This window comes from Bison bison, unplaced genomic scaffold (assembly GCF_000754665.1).
Source record: "Bison bison bison isolate TAMUID 2011002044 unplaced genomic scaffold, Bison_UMD1.0 scf7180017864518, whole genome shotgun sequence".
NCBI lineage: Eukaryota > Metazoa > Chordata > Mammalia > Artiodactyla > Bovidae > Bison > Bison bison.
Window position 1 is genome coordinate 18,796,793 of NW_011495071.1, and position 19,250 is coordinate 18,816,042.

A 19,250-nucleotide genomic window follows, 5' to 3' on the forward strand; every position below is an offset into this window, starting at 1 on the left:
GACCTAGGCTTTTACTTTTTATTCCACCGAGTCAGCAGCTTCCTTTACAGACGATAAACACAGCCTTCAAAAGTATTTCTCCCTGATTAAATTCAAAATATTTGGTCGCTGATCATACAAATAACATTTTAAAACTCTAAACTGGATTTTAGAAATACAGTATTTATAGGATGCCTCTAATTATAAAGTTAATGCCCACAGGTGACTACAAGAATGGAAACAGAAGCACACGTTAACTCTACCCACTGCCCTCCATCAAATAATAGTCAGGGCTAACAATGCATTTTAATGTATTTTCATGTACTGTGACATTATTATTACTATTACCTATTGTGTGAGGTTCTTTTATTGTCCACCTAAGGTTTCACATTCAGCATTTTTCTGAGTCCTGAAATATCCTCTGTATTCATGAATTTAAGAGGCATAATAATTTCATGTCGTGGATATACTATTATTTGACTATTTTCACACAGCTCGACATTTAGATTTTGCCCAACTTTTCACTGTATGGCAGATATCCTTGTAGTGACTTCCGACAGACTTCCTAGAATCCAGGGGCAGGAGAAACTTGAAGCCACTGGTACAGATTGGGAGCCTCGTAAAGACAGGGACAGTGCCTATCACGCTGTAGTGTTCTCTGATTAAAGCAATGTGTCTCAGCACTTTCCAGACAGACACCCCTAAATTCTAATGTGAAACATTCCAGGCACCTACCAAGAGATCACCAGGCCAATACCACCAAGGGCCCTCAGCACTGAGACAAAGGAAGACAGCCAAGGCACAGAGCCAACACTTCCTAACATCTGTCAAAGGTGATTCAGACGCCGCCCCTGCCAGCACCTGTTTAAGACACTGAAACACTTCCACACAAGCTGGAAAGAGACGGGGACCCAAGCCTGACGAGTGCCTGGCCCCTTAGCTCCCGCCCCTCTCCCAGGGCCCCTCACCGCCACACTACCCAGCAAGTACAGGGTAAGTGCCTGGCACACCTGGGGGCCTCCAGTGGGTTCCACTGTGTTGATGTCCACACTGTCTGTTAAATATTTTAAACATCACCCTTCTTCACATACCACTTGTAACTCAGGATATGCTTTTTAAATTTTGTTAATCTTCCCCTCCAACCAGTTCCTCAAATACCACTGTTTAAAATCTTCATTACCATCACATCAGTGCTGTTTCTTAAACTCATTCTCTAATATTCTATCTTTAAAACTGAAATGGACAATTAATAGAAAGAACTTACCAAGATGTTGGGCGGGCGGGGGTGGGGGTGGCGAGGTGGGCAGTTCCCACTAAATTATTCTCTACAAAGCACAGTGAGTTGGTTCAGACAAAGACAAACATCACAATCCTGAGGGTCATGGACCTAGTAGAAACACCAATGACACTGGTTCCCCCAAGGGTAAAAGTTATCTGCTTAAATCACAGGAGACTTGGAGGAGCTCTCAGATCCTCAATTATAGTCTCAGCAAGCTAAAGCAAAAATACAGAAATGCTGAAGTCTAGAGATAAAAGGAGTCAGGACAGCCTAACTTATGCCCAGACCACCCTGGTACTGGATTACTCTATAATACCAATAAAAGCAGCATGTGGGGCAGGGCATTATCACTATGCACTTGGAAGCATGACCTCTACCTTAGCCCTCTCTTTACAGAGCTAACTGTTTTCTGTGGGAGAGAACAGATAACTAGTTCTGTTATCTGTGGAACAGAGTTTCATTTCCTTCAAATGTTTTTGTCCATCCTTTACTGGGGCTGCCAGGGCAGGAACACCAGCCAGGAAAGGGAAGAAGGGCAAACAAGGGGTCTGTAAAATCAGGCTTTCAAAACCAAGAAGGTGTCAGCCTGGATACATTACAGCACTGTCCAGTATAGCCACTGGAAAGGTGGCTCAAGCTGCAATCAGCTCAAAGACAATGTCCATCCTCACCTCCATGGTGGAAGAATATACTCCAAACTCCAACTCACTACGGGGGCTAAGGTTTCTTTCCAAAATCAGTAAAATTCTAATTGATGGGTATAAAAATATTTTTGATTCTTAAAATCAAACATAATAGCTAAAATGTAAGGAAACACCTTGCAGTAGTAGATGGAAATAATATTCAGAGCTAACATTTATTCCTCACTACTGTGTGTGAGGAACAGGGTTTAAGACTCTACTTTTATTATTTCTTCTAATACTCATTACAACACTATTAGGTAGAGATATATTACCTCTAATATTAGATGTATATTACCATATACATCATTCAGATAATGAAGCAAATAAGGTTTAGAAACAGGCTTTTATCCACAGATAAAACAGAAAATCCAGACCCAGACCTATCTCACCTTGAGTTCAAGGTCTGTCTTTGTGATAGAGTGAACCTCTCATCACTGGAGGTAATCAAGGAGCAGCTGAGCAATCTCTTAACAGGGATACTGTGGAGGGAACTAGAGTAGGAAGAATGTCAGAGAAGGTCCATTCCAACCCCTGATCTATGACAGATGAAAACAAATTGCCTGCTGTATGCTGGCTAGCAGGCACTGGGCATGAGGAGTAGGAAAGAGCCAATAAATGAAGTTGGCACACTTTTAGAGTCAAGGTAATGGATAGACGCTCTATTTTCACAATAAAAAGCAGCTACAAAGCAAGGTCACTGGAGAGTGTCCAGACTCTTGGCCACTGGGACCCCAGTAGAGCTGGCCTAGCAAGCAATGATGCCTCTTTCTCCCTCTTCAGAAATGCAGTGGCACAGATGAGACCCTCGCTACTGCAGGACAGGGAAACAGTTCGGACCCTTATACCTGAATTTTTTTTCCAACACAAAGCTAGTATTTATGGTAAATTAATGACTCAAATTTGTACTGGAAAATATCAAGAACATAACCAGAAAAGGAAATGAGTGAACAAGTCACACAGGAGAATAAGCATATGACAAAACATGCCTCTTCACCAGGAGGGAGAAAGGATGGCAAATTCAAGCAAATTTAAAGTGTTATTTTAAACTTCCTAATCAGCAAACCTTAAAAGAGCAATCACATCTGTAGTGAATATGACCCAGGAACTATCCTAGAGGTATTGGGGATGTGAAGATCCAAATGGCTATAGTTACTAAGAGTCTCAAAAGGCTGAAATTCTTTGACCTAATAATCCTAACACTAGAAATTTATTAAGAGAAAACCCCATAGGAGAAAAAAAAAATTAGAAGCACAAAGACCTACATTATAGAATTGTCTATACTACTATGAATGGCAGAATGATTAAGAAAACCACAGCACAAATGCGAAGGAAAACTGTGTGTTCATTTACAAGAAAAATCAAAAAGAATAGACAAACAAAGGAAAGTTTCTCAAAGCAAAATACAAAAATACAAATTTTTTAAAAGCAAAATACAAAACTGTGTGTATATGTACTATCTACAAAGTTGTGTGTATATATGTATATGTGTATACATAAATAATTACAACTCTATGCTATGTCTACAGAAGTGAAAAAGAAAACTGTTACTGTTAGGAGGGTTTTTATTTTACACTTTATAGGTTTCCAGTGGTCATGTACGGATGTGAGAGTTGAACTGTGAAGAAAGCTGAGTGCTGAAGAATTGATGCTTTTGAACTGTGGTGTTGGAGAAGACTCTTGAGAGTCCCTTGGACTGCAAGGAGATCCAACCAGTCCATTCTAAAGGAGATCAGTCCTGGGATTTCTTTGGAAGGAATGATGCTAAAGCTGAAACTCCAGTACTTTGGCTACCTCATCCAAAGAGTTGACTCATTGGAAAAGACTCTGATGCTGGGAGGGATTGGGGGCAGGAGGAGAAGGGGATGACAGAGGATGAGATGGCTGGATGGCATCACTGACTCGATGGACGTGAGTCTGAGTGAACTCCGGGAGTTGGTGATGGACAGGGAAGCCTGGCGTGCTGCGATTCAGGGGGTCACAAAGAGTCGGAAAGGACTGAGCGACTGAACTGAACAGATAGGTTTTCATTTTACACTTTTTATGTTTCATTGTTTTGTAATTTTTAATAAATTATCCTGACTTTCTTTAAGAAAATTTAAGTAGACTCAGATACAAGAGATATTCAAGTACCTAAATACAAGAAAGCTTGGAGGTTGGGCATCTATGAACACTTGAACCCTGTTTTACCACTAGGATCCACCCAACCAATCTCAAACTCCATATCTAGTCTTCACAACCTCCAAATGCAGAAACAATGCACAGATTACAGCCGACTTTAGGTAGACCTAAGGACTTAAAGTTCCTCTAAACATTTCAGTAGCAATAATGGCTAAAACTTACAGACAGCATATATTCTGTACCTGACAGGATTCTAAGCAATTTATATGTCAATGCATTTAACCCTCATAACAACACTGTAAGAAAAGTACTATCATTATTCCCATTTAGAAACAAGGAAACCAAGAGACAGAAAGAGAAAGTAGATTTCCCACATGGTTCATTTAACCCTCATAACAAGACTATAAGAAAAGTACTATTATTATTCCCATTTAGAAACAAGGAAACTAAGAGACAAAAGCCAGGATCTGAACAGTCTGACTGCAGAGTCTAAACTGATAACTACTCAACTAGATTGCGTGAAGTATAGACAAGTCTCCCAGCTGCTGCTCTGCTGGGCCCCTTTTCTGAAACGTCTTTCCTCCCCTTAGCCACCTATACAGTTGCCACATATACTTTGGAGGCCAACTCAAGTGCTACCTCTTCAGCAAAGCCTTGCCTGGCTCTCAAGTCATCTGCTACGTTGCCTCTCATGTCTCATGGAACTTCAAACACACAACTACAGTTTCACTGATACTGCTTAGTAATTGCCCGAGTCCACCTTCCTCATAGACTAAAAGTTTGGGATGGGAAGCAAACAGAGGTAGTCTTTGTCTTATGGGTCACTAGCCCAATGTCTGGCAGGTAACATGTAATCAAAGAGGGAGGGGAAAAAGTGAAGAAGGATGAATGGGTAGCCAGAAAACTGCATGAGTGACTACTCATTAAAGGCAGTAGAGAATGAATTCATGTGTTGGTGGGTGACTATTTCACACATGCTTGGGGTTAAAATAAAATAGGGCCTTGAAGAATATGCATCCCCAAACAGGAAAGAAATCCACAACAAGGATAAAACTTGAGGACATTATGCTAAGTGAAATTAGGTCACAAAAGGACAAATCTACATCCACACATTCTAGTTTGTATGGGGGCTCACTGAACCAGCTCCTTCACATACCAATGGACAACAGTACTCAAAGATATTCTAACTTGAAACTGAAAAAAAGGTGGGGGAGGGGGAAGCAGGAGGAGTGGGATGGGGCAGGGAATCCAACTGCAGATGGCCAGACAGGTTCCTACTCCTCCATTAGAAAAGGGGGGACGTGTGTGTGTGTGTGTGTGTGTGTGTGTGTGTGTGTGTATGTGAACAGCTTATTTCCAGAATCTATACCCCTCCCCTCCAGAGATACAGCTCCGTGCCCATCTTCTAATACCCAGACTGAGACCCAGGTGCCAGGCGCGTCACAGGGGCTTAAACACATCGCCTCTTCAAATTCTCTTGAAGTCAAGGGAATATTTTCTTCTTTGCGGGAACAAAAGTTTAAACAGCAGTTAGATCAATTCGTCAGGCACCTATCTTTCGGGCTAAAATTAGAAAACATTCTTTAAAGGCTGACAAATCTTTATCAATACTGAGGGGTCAGTCCAAAAGGCAGGGGAGGTAATTGCTGTTCTTTGCCTAGACCATTTTCCCTTCATCAAGGCAGCTGGTACCTGTACTGAATTTCCTCTGTAAGTGTTTCTGCCATATAAATTACTTCACCACCCCTAAAACTGTTCTGCTGCACATACCTCCAAGTCTGGTGCATGCCTCCCAGAGGAGAACAAACTTTTGGATTTGCTACCGAGCAAGTGTGTTTTCTTTACACTCCCCCGCCACCCTCCTAATTACTGGGCAGACTATGAAGAGCAAGGCTAATCCACTTTGGAACTCCACTATGCAAAGCATATAGGACCCAAATGAAGAGTGTAAGTGAATTCCAGCATGAAGCTGACTTTAGGGCACATGTACACATTTGAGCTACTCACAGCTCCAACCAGGTCACGCTGAAATGAAAGTAAAGACTGTCAAGGTAAGAGATACACCTGCCTGTGTGTTTCTGGAAACCCTCAATCAGTAAGCAAAGTCCTTACATGAATGTTAGGTTTTGTTCTTACTCATTCACAAAAAATCATAAGTAAAGGACATTTGAGGATCTGAAACAGAGAGGACTGACACTCAAAGGGCATTTTTAAACTGAGATCATGATTACTTTGTCTCTCTCCCTTTTTTTTATTTTTTTTGCTTAATCTTGCCTCTTTAGTCAAACTCTTTAGTCAATTTAGTCGATTAAAACACATTAATTATGGGGACAGAGATGTGTCAACACTAACTCTGAGGACTTAATTTCTGCTGGGAAAGATAAGACAGGACAATAACATAACCTTTAGCAAAAGAATTTTCCTCATCTACAAACAAGGGAGCCGAAAGAGGACTTTAAAGTAGCTGTCAAAAGTAGATTCTATTAACTTCTGGCCCAAACATGGGTGGACTGTCCAACACTTGAATCTTGTTAAAGTCTCCTAAATATTACTGACCACATCATTCATTCATATACACGTGTGTGTGTGTGTATGTGTGTATATATATATACAAACATGCATACACATACACACATATATGCACATTCTGACAGACTGCTGCTTCTGAAAGAAGCAGACTGTGACAAAATAAAAAAAAAATAGTGTTTATAATTCTGTCCAACCGTTTCTAAAGGCTTTTAATATCTTTTAAGAAAATTATGGGTAAGTTTTAAAAAGAAAATACATTCTCATGTATAACAACTCATTTAAAAGAGAAGTAAAAGCTTCATTTGGCTGTCTATCTCCAAGAAATACTTCTTGCTTCCCTTTCCATCCCTGCTTTACCTATGAATTGACATGAATTGACAGGAATCAAAAACCCAGGTTCCAGCTGGAGTCCATCACATTCCGTATGTCCATCAAAATTGATAAAAATTCCCTATTTACTTAATATGTTCAAGCCCCATTCAATAAGCTTGAGGATTATACCTTCATCTGAAACTCAAAATACAGTGATTATTCAGACACTGAGATTTTTTGGGTTTAAAGAATAATCACTGATCAATTGTTATCTTCTAAAGAAGAGAGATGACCGCATCGATTCCACTTTACCACTAGTTGAATTCAACAAAGTATCTAAAATCCTAAATACAAATAATACTCCCAATTCCATGTGCCTTCTTTAAATTGAATTATTTCTATTTTAATATATATTGCTATTATGCAATCCTGTGTTTCCTGAAAAGTTTGTTCCAGAGAGGGCAGTGGCATGTGCACATCCACTCACACACAACACACACGAAGTCTAGAAAATAAAAAAAATCTCTTTGGTCTTAACAGGCAGTAAATACGTTCACACATTCCAGTTTTGAACAGAAATAGTACATGAGAGGAAGAAAAAGGATACATTCGGAATTTCAGGATATTACATATAGATTCAAAGAAATCTGAGAGGCAATTTGCCAGAGTAAACAAATATCATAATCATATTAACATTTTAAAGGAGACTGTGTTCACAGTTCACACATACTGATACAGCGCTTAAGGGGCTGCCTTATTCCCTTCTGTAGATGTGCAGATAAAGCATGGCCTACAGAGAAACATTTCCTACTTCCCTCCTCACTCCTGCTTTATGTGGGGCTGGGACACAGAAGTGTTAGGTACCTGGACTGCTCATAATTTATTTCGGTGTCATAAAACACATACAAGCATTTGTTCAATTAGCCTTAAACAGGCATGTGGCCAACTCTGGGCCGGCTTTGCGCTGGAGAGATAAAGATGAGTAATAAACACGCACTCCGCCCTCAAAGATCTCACAGCCCAGTGAGAGACAGACACATCAGCTGAAACCTGAGAATCCTAAACAGTACACAGCACAGAGTAGGTGCTTGAAAAACACAGAGCAGGTTTAGGAGTCAGGGAGGGCAGGCAAAGATCTCCTTGAGGATCTGGAGCTGGGTCGGGAGCCTGACTCGATGTGGAGGGCTGGGCTGGAATGCACACTCCACCACTTCGCTGCTGTACCAGGGCAACGTGTGTAATGTGGTCACGCCCCAGTGTCCTCATGTGCTCCCTCCCAGGGCAGTGATGAGCTAACATACAGGGAAATGCCTGGATTGGCAAACATGTTAACCCCATCTCTGCCCAAAGGCAGCCCCTGGTCTGTGGCAGGGACCAGGAATGGCAGAGAACCACTGCAGGAGGAGATTTTTTTTTTCCTACTTCTTTCTCTCCCTTTTCTAACCCTTCTTGCTAAACCTCCTTTCCCCAAAGTTGACTCAGAAGACTCAGAGTGAATGAACCAAAAAAGGAAGTGGGAGGAAGGGAGACGGAAAGAGAACCCTGGCTAACTATGAAGAAAAGATGGCCATCCTTTGGAGGGGAAGCCATCAGTAGTTCTAAACTAGAAAAGGGAAAACACAAAAACCAATGAAAAACTCCTGAACCAGATACCTAAAACATTTCAACTTCTGCTGGTTAAACTGCTTTTCTGGATGGCCTCGGACTCTTGCCAATTAGCTCGAGTTATTTTCTTCCCATCTCCCTGTTTGAACTTCCTTTACTAAATTAAAATAATTGCAGCACATTAACATTTAATCAACACAAAAGACTAAACCAAGCTCAAACATAATTTTAGATCTTTCATTTTCTTTTTTTAAATAAACGGCTGCTTGTGTATTTTTGTATATCTAGTGATGACTGCTCACTTATTTACATCTATATACATATGCACACATATACATGCATTATTCAAGTAGGTGTGCATCTACATACAAATATAAACCAGCCTCCTCATAGTTGAGGGGAGTGTGACAGATGCCAGCATGTACGGGAGGCAGCAGGAAAGGTAAATTGACTGTCTACCCCAGAATCCTACAACCTCACCTTGCACCAAAAACTAAGGTCCCATGCACTGAAGAAGCCATGAAATTCCCAAGAAGACCAGGGCTGGAGGTAAACAAACTCCAGGGACTAGACCCAGCCCCTAAAGACCCTCTCCCGATCCAGAGGGATGGCATGGGGAGGGAGGAGGGAGGGGGGTTCAGGATGGGGAACACATGTACACCCATGGCTGAGTCATGTCAATGTATGGCAAAACCACTACAGTATTGTAAAGTAATTAGCTTCCAATTAAAAAGAAAAACAAAAAAAACCCTTTCCCTCTTCCTGGAGGAAATCTTGCCTTTCAATAAACAGGGCCCTTGTCCCAACTAAGAGAGCCGAAACTGTTGGGGGCCGGGGGCGGTGTGGGGGCTGCGGAGCAGGGGCCCCAGCACTGCCTTCATGCCTGCAAAAGCCCACTGCCACATGGAGGGATCTGGAACCTTCACACTGCTGTCCCTCCATCCTCATGAGGTTAAGAAATGCTGCCAAGTTCACTGCCATCTACCTCAGCAGGCCTTTACTTAGCAGCAGCTATGCCCCAAGTCCAACGCTCAGACCTCACTTCTCACGGCACCATCTCATGTACGTTTCACAAAAGCAAGGAGGCAGTATTACTCTCCTTTCAGAGGTGAGGAGTCTGAGGATCAGAAAGGCTGATCAGGGCCCAAAGGCAGAGACCACAGTGGGTAAATGGAGGAGCCCCAGGCCACTTTCACACCATCGTGACTGGCCCAGGGCGCCGAATCTGAGCTCCTGGGCTCTGGTGTCCCTCCAACTCTAATCTAAAGGGAATCAACAGGAAACAGGTCTTACCTTGGTGAACCTTAAGCTTAATGACTATAAAAGGAAAAGAGAAGCCAACTTTTGTTCGCCACCTTCCAATACAGTCAAATAAGAACCCTCTCTGTGACCATGATTCAGCTCAGTTCTCAGAAGCTGCGTGGTGTTTCCCATCATCAGCTCTCTCAGCAAACAACATGGTCCCTGTCCCCTACCATTGCTGTTCTCTCAGCTCAGGTTTTCACGGCCTCAGACACTCACCTACTGCGCCCAGAGGAATCCCTTCACCGCCTGCCTTCCTGGAAGACAGGAAGATCCTTCTCAACAATTAACTTCAGCCCAAACGAGCAATGCTTGAGCAACCTCAGAGGTCTCTACGCTTATCTTTACTATATCTGATACTCAGGTTTTATTCTCTTCAACCCCACTGTAGGCTCCTTACCCAGAAACCCAGGCTTGACTTCTCTAATATTTGTCACCACTATGACACTACCACCAAGCCTTCATCCCTGGAGAGAAAGCAAAACAAATACCCATATGTCAACATTTTTTGGGTAACTGCTAGGTCACATAAAATAAAAACTGAAGTAGGAATTAGGTTTTTTAAGAAAAATAATATGATATGGTCTTGGCCCCAAACAACTCACAACCCAGTGAGGAAGACGGAGACATAAATGACTGCTAGGATCTGCTGAATCATTTGACACTAGAATTTGCCAGTGACTGGGAGTTGGAAGGGACAGTCACTCTGAAGGATGAGAGAGTCTGCTCCTGATACCATCTCAAAGGAAATGATGACCAGCTGACTTTAACAAGGTAGAAATTTAATAAGGATAAATGTCAAGTCATGCACTTAGGTCCAAAAAAAACCCACTCACAAGTATAGGGTAGAGAAGATCACATGAGAAAGTCTTAAGGGATTGGGTTGCCCAAAAGCTCAATGACTCAGTGTGATGAGGCTCCTGTAAAAGCAAATGCAATATCAGGCTGCCCTGAGCAGAATGCTGCATTCACAGTAAGAAAAGTGAGATCTCAAATCTGGGTCCCAGCAATCATACAGGGATGAACAGTCAGAAGTGTGCACATTTCAGAGAGTTGACAGGAGGGTGACACCATGTCCTAACAGGAATGAGGATCGTGAAGCTGGAGTAAAAACAAGGTACATGGCTACAAGAGTCATCTTCTAACTAGTCTTGGACTTTACCATTCCGCTCCCAGAAATAGACAACAGAGATATAGCTGACCTAACTTATAGAGGTTGGAGAAGGAAATGGCAAGCCATGCAGTGTTCTTGCCTGGAGAATCCCAGGGACGGGGGAGCCTGGTGGGCTGCCGTCCGTGGGGTTGCACAGAGTTGGACATGACTGAAGCGACTTAGCAGCAGCAGCAGCAACTTATAGAGGCACTGACATTAACCCAAAAGCAGGGATTTAAAATATGAGAGGGAACAGGCAAAATATCTGATGAAACTGAATACATTACCTATCTCATCATAAAATGTTACCAACTGCAATATCATAAATAGTTACTGATAGGAAAGTAAGAAAATTCTGTCTATAAGGAAAAGAAAATTACACACTACTATACACACAGATTCATTCTGTAAAAACAGCAACATACACATACAGCAAACACCGCACTGAAAATGGAATGGAAGACAATGTGGTATGAAGCTCACAACACTGATTACCTATGAGCGGCGAGTTATTGACAGTTTCCAATTCTCTTTTTTACTTCTCTATATTTTGCTTCTCCATATATTCTCAGTGTTTCATAGTGGACATACACTGTAAATCTGGAAAGAAAAACTCTCATAAATGTTTCAAAAGAAAACGGGCTATCTAAAAGCTCTAACATATAAGAAGAGGAATTAGGTTTGTAACGTAAGCAGGAAAGCGGGGATTGGGATAAATGGGTGAAGTTTCTAGGAGACCTTATTTGACTCGCTATAAGACAATGGTCTGTGAGAGAAATAAACAGTTCCACTGCTACGGTGAGTTCTCCATCAAAAAGGCTGTGCCTCTAGAATGCTTTGAGACTATCTGGGGATGTACTGCAGGGAAAGCCTCCACGGTGTACAGGGTCAGCTTCTCCTAAATCTATACACTCCAAATCCTTTAACACTGCTCAAGTCAACTATGCTGCAGAATCCATAATACCTCTATTTCACTCTCTACGTAAGTTCACATTCTCATTCAAGCTTTTAGGATCCAGTTCTCTGTTCTCTCACCATTTCAGAGCCAACGGAGTACAGCTCAAAGAACATCCAACTGGGAATCAAAGGTTCAGATCCCAGCAGTAGCACTGGAAAGAACACAGCCGTGGACGAGTCACAATCTTCAGGAGTCTCAGTCTCCACAACGGTAAAATGGCAGTAAAATGTATACAACCTCACAAGGTAAAGCTGACATTTCAAGATAAAACCTGTGACACTGCTTTTATAACCAATAAAGTGCTATACAAGCAAAAGACAATACATTCCTGTCATGAGAGCTTATGCAGGAGCTGGATGGGCAGTTACAGGGATCCTATTCCACTGGAAGCAGAAAGCTTTAATTCCGAGATCATATGATTCTACCTTGGTGTTTAAGCATCACCTCCACGAAGAGGTCCTCCACTCCTTTTAACGTTCTTCTGACTTCTGACACCACAGAGTATAACAATGATTGCTTTTTCTCAAACTTCTAAGGCTGAGTCTCGATTTTTCACCATGAAGACATTTTCTTGAGACAAGGACCAAGGTTTCCAGCTTTATCCTCAACCCCTAGTGCTGCTGGTAATTCACAAACGACTATTGGTGATTCGACTGAACCTTAATAGAACCCCTAGGGCTTCTCAGGTGGCTCAGCGGCAAAGAATTCACCTGCCAATACAGGAGGACACGGGTTTGATGCCTGGGTCTAGAAGATCCCCTGGAGGAGGAAATGGCAACCTGCTCCAGTATTCTTCCCTGGAAAATCCCACGGACAGAAGAGCCTGGCGGGCTACAGTCCATGGGGTCACAAAGAATTAGATACGACTGGACGTGCACTCCAGCTCCAACACCCCAGAACCCCTACTTAAAGTACAGCCTAAGGACCAGCACTACTGACATCAATATGGAAACATGTTGCAGTGCTGATTGCCTAGCCAAGTCCCAGCTCCACGAAATCAGAACCTGCATTTTCACAAGATCCCCAGATGATTCCTATGCTAACAAAGTGAGACTGCTGCCGCCAATGTATAGACTACCTTCAAGAAGCAAGGGCCAGGAGTATGCTCTCATCCAACAAGCTCTCTCTCCAAAGCCCAGCAAAAGGACTGACTCAGCCTCTCACTCGTTTATTCAGCCATTCACTCACTCAACAACCATATATTATGTTCCTATACGACTCCCAGCATGTTCCTAGGCACCAAGTCTGTTCGCGCAGGTGTAATTGAATGGTAAGGATCCTCTAATACCACAGAGAATGGCCCCATCCCGCTCTCTGACCACAAAATCCAGCTAAAAACAATTTAAGTGCCTCTGAATTCCAGCTCCTCCAACCCTGGCCCAGCGCTTCACATGCTTTGCAGGTGTCAGGGCTGATAACTCTTCACAAACCTCGGAGAACCCACCCACACAACAGCCACAGCTCAATGGTTTGGGCACAGCCCCTTTATATTTCTGCAGGTGTTACATTCCAAAAATACTTCTTCTTACAAAGCATGGCAGGAATTCTACACTGAGGAAAGAAAAGAGGTTCAAGAAGGGCCTGATTTTTCCCGAGGGACAGAAGAGACTAAACCTCTCACAGAGAGGTTTACATTTTTAAAATGTATTTATTTTATCAACCACATGCTCGCAAGTCAAATATCCCCTCAAAGACATTTTGCAGACAGAGATATTCTGGGAACATACTGGAGGCAGCTTATTTATCTGACTAGCTATTATAAGACTAGCCCGAAGGGATGAGTATCAGATGCTATCTCCCGCTGAAATGACAGTCTGCCCGCCTGCCACCTCGATGCCAGGTCACAGCTACTTCATGCCCCCAAATAGCCCCTACTTGGCTCTTAAAAGATTGTCTCTGCCCCCACCAGTCTTGCAAGAGGCTTCCAATTAGCCCAGGTCACTCCCAATGGGGAGGGCTATCAGTTTGCTCTAAGAATTCTGCAACATCTTTGGGGTCTGTAAACTGACAACAGAAAATGTAATTAACATACAAACATGATAATAATATGGAATACTGCCACAGTGCTGGAAACCCTCAGGGGCTGGTAGGATCCCAGGCAAACTCAGTTCTTGGATTTTATTGTGCAAAAGGGAATTATAAGAAAGCATACTCCGGTCAGCTGCAACTGTCTCAAAGCTCTCTCCTTTGCTATCTTTAACCAAATTATCCTTACGGTTAAAAGATTTAGCAATTAGGAAAGCTTTCCATTTCTCCTGTAGGTCCTCTCTACCTTAGACTAGTAACTGTTTCCTTCCCCACAGTGAGCACATTGGGGTGGCGGCTGGCTTTCTATTCAGTGCAGTATCTCTGGAGCCCAGAAGATAGATATTAGGTCTTCAGTAAAAAAAACTTACAGAATGATGACAATTCATTCATCAAGCATTTAATGAGTGCTGAGTTTTAGGATTAGAATACTAAATACCCAAAGATGAAAAAGAAATAAAGAAATGGTTATTAGGTCTTATTGACCTTTGGAGACTAAACAAAATAAGAAACGAGGACTATAAAAAGCCTGGATGCAAACTCCAGTGTGAGAGATGAGGGAATTCCTGGAGCAGAGCAAGCCAAGTGCAACAGAAATGGAATTTTCTTATCCACAGCATGTCACACAGATCCACCCCCAGTCTGTAATTCACTGTGTACTGCACGCATTTCCCACACTCCAGCCTCTTACTCTCTGACTGGCCAAATTTCTCTGCCTTTTAAACACTGCCTTTTAAAACACCAGTATATACTGTATGGGATATCCTGTCTTCCCACTAACCTGTCTTATCATCAGGAGGATCACAGCTCATACCACGGTGCACTTCTCAGAGGCATTCTGACTTTATTCTCAGGCCCAGCTGTAAGGCTGTTAGTGTCACATTACACAGAAGGGCAGGGGCGTGCAGGCTTGCCGCAGGCTGTACCTCTGGACCCAGCTTCCATCTCTTCTAAATCCTGTGTTCTCATCACCGACCCACTTCCTCTCCCGGGCGCCTCTCCACCCAGCACCGCTGCCCAACAGAAACACAAGGTAAGCCACACATGCCATCACACATTTCCTACTAGCCTCGTTACAAAAGGAAAAAAGAAATGTGAAATTAATTTCAGTAACTTCTATTAACCCAGCACACCCAAATATTATTTCAACCTCTAATCAATATAAAGAAAAAATTGCCAATGAGGTATTTCACCTTCTTTTTTAGTACCAAGTCTTCAAAGTCCAGCGGCCACTGAACACTGATGGAGCAACTCAGTTCTAGGTGCTGAACAGCACTGTGGCTCGTGGCTATGGACTGCACGGGGTGGACCTACTGCGAGCACGTCTTACACATGCTTGAGTCTCAGGGGGCCTAACTCTTGCTGTTTCTAAGTACCTAGAGGACATACATAAAGCCTTTTCAGTGGCACCAGTTTCTGCTGGATATGAATTTGGGGAGGCCCCAGATTTCAGCTGACATAGGTTCTCCATGTTTCAGTGACTTGCAGCTCCAACCTTCAAGTCTCATTGTAGCCACCACTCCTTTAAGGAAGCCTCTGTAGCTATGCCCCCAACAGAGCCCCCAAAACTTCACACCTCCAAACCTTAACCCCATACTGTGAGTGCCTGCCTGTATTACCCACTATTGGACTTCCTTGAAACAAGACTGTTTCATTCATCGCCCAAGCCTTATCTCCCAACATAGTACTGCCTCAATAAATATTTGCCAGATGCATGGATGGATGGTTGGATAAATGAATGAAATCCCTCCTAACACAAAATCTCTCTCTCTCTAGGCCATAGTTTCCTCCTCTGTAAAATCTCCATGGTTCCTTTCAGCTGTGAAAGTCGACAAGGCCATGGAGCAACTTGCGTTGCTCACGCCTGGGTCACAAATACCAAATGGGGCACTTACCCCGAGCCCACATTGCACAACCAGCTTGACCAGCCATCTGACACAGGAAAGAACACTCAGACTGCACTTGAAAGGTTATTTCTCTGGACCAGTACAAAAGGGGGCAAACCAGATTATTTTCAGGTCTTTAAAAAGTATCCTATAAACTTCCTGCTATTCCAGAGAACTACAGAAATGTCTATGTTCTCTCATGTACATCTTTCTTTTTTTGGCTGCAACTAGAAGCATTTAGGATCTTAGTTCCCCAACCAAGGATAGAACCGAGGCCCCCTGCCATGGAAGCGAAGAGTCTTAACCACTGGACTGATGGGGAAGTCCCTCTCATGTAATTCTTGAATAGCTTCCCTAGCCAATCATTTATGTTTCTTACACTGTTCTTTTTCAGTTGCTAAGTCATGTCCAGCTCTTTGCAACCTCATGGACTGCAGCATATCAGGTTTTTCTGTCCTCCACTATCTCCCGGAGCTTGTGCAAATTCATGTCCATTGAGTTGGTAATGCTACCTAACTATTTCATTCTCTGCTTCCCCTTTCGCCTCCTGCCCTCAGTCTCTCCCAGCACCAAGGTCTTTTCCAATGAGTCACCTCTTTCCATCAGTGGCCAAAGTATTGAAGCTTTAGCTTCAACAACAGTCCTTCCAATGAATATTCAGGGTTGATTCCCTTTAGGATTGACTGATTTGATATCCTTGCTGTCTAAGGGACTCTCAAGAGTCTGCTCCAGCACCACAGTTTGAAAGCATCCATTCTTTGGCACTTATCCTTCTTTATGGTCCAGCTCTCACACCCCTACCTGACCACTGGAAAAACCATAGCTTTGACTATATATATCTTTGTTGGCAAAGTGATGTCTCTGCTTTTTAATATGCTGTCTAGGTTTGTTACAGCTTTCCTTCCAAGGGGCAAGTATCTTTTAATTTCTTAAATAGAAAATGGTTAATTTTTGCCTTTAATGAATGAATATCATCAAAAGATCACAAGGTCAGGTTTCAGACTCCAAAGTCCTGGTTTTCAGTGCCATTGCTAGCCACTTGGTCATCAATTTCCTTATCCATAAAAGAGGGGCAACAAAATAACCAGATCACAGAGTTGCTGTAATGGCCAGAATGCCTTATACACTGTAAAGGACCAAGTGAATGTAAACTATTACAGAAACTACTTCTTCCGAAGTATGTCAAAGTGAGATGACACAGCAGTCCACAAATAATACTGCCAGTGGCCAGGCCCAGGCCTGGGGAACTCAGAGAAAAGCTAGAAGAAACCCAGTGCACTCCACTCCTGGGCAAACATCGAACAGGCCCGGAATTCATGGCTGCACAAAACCAAGCCCCAGACGTGCTGCCCAGAGATCTGAGGTAGCAAGCAGTCCAGAGGGCAGGCCCCCCAGGTAAACAGGCATCTGTCTGCCAGGCCCCACTGGGAGGTGGCCATAGGGGAGGCTGCCTACTGGAGCGCAGAGGACAGCACAAAGGAGCCAGGCATCCGAGCTAGGTAGGGAGTGTCTATCTCCTGCTGCACTCTGGCAGGCCAAGCCAAGGAGCTGGAGAAAGAGCTTCATCTGTCCTTTCTCTCTCCTGCAATGTTTTCAGGAGGTCTGAAATTTCACATACTAACTCTGCCCATTTCAAACAGGAACTAGGTTTGCATGTACGTGTATGTGTGTACATGCGTTTTATTATTTCAGAAGAAAGCACTTTGCAGTCTGAGAATGAGTCATCAGTAATCCTTGTCGATGTGCCAGCAGCCTGCCCCTCTTCATTACAAACAGAAAGATAAAAGCTCTTGCACTACATTAGCTGGCATACGCCTCCACAGACAGTACAAATAAATTAATTGTGCCTCATCTCAAACAGCCCGGGAGGTGTGCGGGAGGGGAAAATGCACTCCGTCTTGTTTCATTAACAAATTAAACTGCAATAGAGCCATGACCATTCTCTCACGTACAGACGTCCGGCTATTCGGCCAACTCCAGGCAGTGGCCCATTTGGGGCAGCACTACCCAAGGTCCACACGTTGAGAAACCTGTGTCTCCTGCTGAGAGGAGTACGCGTCCTTTATCCCTTTCATGGTCCTTGGAGAGGGGATGGTGTGATCCCAGGGGCCACTGTAAGGACACCTGGGGGACCAGAGTCACCCATCTCACGCTGGGCGCTGCTGCAAAAGGGAGGAGTTTCAATCACTTACCCCAGGCAAATAAACAAACCAGTTCTGCGGCCCTGGTATGTACATCACAGTGAAAGAGTCTGCCATCAAGCAAACTCTGTCACGCTAAGGATGGTGAGCATTCCAGAAAGAACAAAGTTATTCAAGACCGACTTGAAAAACAAGTCAGACTCCCCTTCACCGCAAGCTAAGATTACACCCTCAAATACACCTTCCTGCGATTCTTAGACGACTGCTTTTGCAGTGCAGTTAAAAGCAATTTGCTACAACGCTGTGATTTTCTTTATCCTGGTTCCGTACTACATAATTTAGGCAACCTGCATTTTAAAGTTGAAGGAGCAGACTAAAAAGATGATCCTTTCATGTTTTATCTCCAAAGGGACAAAAACAGTGCTTACAGGGGAGGTGGGGGACAGGAAGTGGGGTGCTGAATGCTAAAAGGAAAGAACAAAGTGGACTCTAAGGAGAAGAGGAAGGGCCCCTCTCCTTTGCAAGGATCACCCGATTAACCAGTGACCTGCAAGGACATTAAGATCCCAAACAGTGAATCCAACTGCAAAATATGTCTGAAGTGTTTATTATACAGATGGCCTCTGGGTTTAGGTACTGGGAATTTGGTTTCTTTTTTGAACTGTAAAATCTAAGAATCTAAAAAATTCCAAGCAGAAAATCTGACCTCACAAGGCTAGGTCCTGCCCATAACAACAAAAAAAAAGAAACTAAACCTAAAGATGGAGAAGGCACTGGCACCCAACTCCGGTACTCTTGCCTGGCAAATCCCATGGATGGAGGAGCCTGGTGGGCTGCAGTCCACGGGGTTGCTAACAGTTGGACACAACTGAGCGACTTCACTTTCACTTTTCACTTTCATCCATTGGAGAAGGAAATGGCAACCCACCCCAGTGTTCATGCCTGGAGAATCCCAGGGACAGGGGAGCCTGGTGGGCTGCCATCTCTGGGGTCGCACAGAGCCGGATACGACTGAAGCGACTTAGCAGAAGCAGAAGCAAACCTAAAGAAGATAATGATAGGGATTTTCCTGTGATTCAGTGGTTAAGAATCCGCCTTCCAACACAGCGGGTATGGGTTCAATCCCTGGTTGGGGAACTAAGATCCAATGTGCCGCAGGGCAACTAAGCCCACACACAACTAGAGAAGCCTGTGATCTACACAGAAGGACCAACACAGCCAAGAAAAAAGCATTATAATAATAAATTCAACCAGATTCAAACCTTAGCATAATTGAAGAA

At 43.3% G+C, this 19,250-nt stretch overlaps 1 protein-coding gene across 9 annotated transcripts in view; it reads right to left on the minus strand.

The window, feature by feature from the left end:
- The window catches only part of TEAD1 (TEA domain family member 1 (SV40 transcriptional enhancer factor)), a 274,377-nt gene that overhangs the window by 204,580 nt on the left and 50,547 nt on the right, over nt 1-19,250 (minus strand). The window contains exon 1 of one of the 9 annotated variants that reach the window (XM_010830612.1): nt 11,456-12,563. The exons of 6 other annotated variants lie outside the window; for them this stretch is intronic. The gene's annotated coding sequence lies outside the window, so the exon portion shown is untranslated. Of the gene's footprint in view, nt 1-3; nt 781-11,455; nt 12,564-19,250 lie in introns of those variants that run through there. 2 more of the 9 variants (XM_010830604.1, XM_010830610.1) reach the window with 2 other exon arrangements.